General features: G+C 49.2%; 1 protein-coding gene across 1 annotated transcript in view; it reads right to left on the reverse strand.

Moving 5' to 3' along the window:
• The window catches only part of LPAR2 (lysophosphatidic acid receptor 2), a 10,868-nt gene that overhangs the window by 9,506 nt on the left and 421 nt on the right, over positions 1–941 (reverse strand). The gene's annotated exons all lie outside the window — the stretch shown is intronic.

Genomic DNA, 941 nt, shown 5'->3' on the forward strand with positions numbered 1-941 from the left:
AGGCCCCATAAACTTCCTCGGTCAGGCTGCACGCTCCCTGGCAAACCATGAACTTTTTTCAAAGCATTATGCGAGCACTGGTTCAATGGGACGGTTACTGGGGTTGGGCATCAGAGCCCTGCAAACCCACAAAGGAGCCGAGTTCTGCATGAGCAATACTCAAAAATCTAGAAAAACAGCCCCTCAGCATTAATCCCGGTGACAACATCCGAATCCCAGCGACAACATTGGAGCTGCTTCTTCAGGCAAGACCCACCCGACACACAAGGAAAAAAAGTTTTGAGTTGCAAATCCCTCCGAAACATGCGTGGGTTAAAAAAAAAAAAAAAATCTGCAATCCTGCGAGCTGGGCGGGGTGCAGGAGGGACTGACAGGTTAATTCTTGCCACTGGTCCTAGGAGCTCATGTGCCACTTCACTGCAATTAAAAAAAAAACAAAAAAAACCAAACCAACCTGACCTTGGAGCTTGGCATCAAGGGCAGACAACCCCACAAATCAAAATTCATCAGGGAGGGAAGAAAACCACCCTGCCCACAGCAGCGAGAAAGTCCGGCTGGTGCCATGATGCACAAAGGAGCTGGATGAATCTATTGTTCAGCGTCCCAGCAACCCCCTTCCCCGGCCTTCCACTCCTCAGCAGGATCTTTTAAGAATTTTTTTTTTTTTTCCCCCTTGTTTACTTGGTAAAACAAGACTCCAGTTACGTGCTGCAACAATCCCGCGGCCCCTTTCCTTGAGCAATAAGCAAACACAGACTCCCATCGTGCTGCCTCCAACTCTGCCCAGGTCTTTCTCCCCCTTAAAACCGAGCCCAGCTTTTGAATTTTGACACAAAACAAGCCCAGAATGTTTCTTTTCTCCTCGCCAGCGTTATCTGTACGCACGCCATCTCCCTTCTCGCTCAGTTCATTACCGCCCCAGGTTCACGCCAAGTTCAGAG

The sequence above is a fragment of the Pterocles gutturalis genome, unplaced genomic scaffold, assembly GCF_000699245.1.
Source record: "Pterocles gutturalis isolate BGI_N339 unplaced genomic scaffold, ASM69924v1 scaffold7616, whole genome shotgun sequence".
In the NCBI taxonomy this organism is placed as follows: domain Eukaryota; kingdom Metazoa; phylum Chordata; class Aves; order Pterocliformes; family Pteroclidae; genus Pterocles; species Pterocles gutturalis.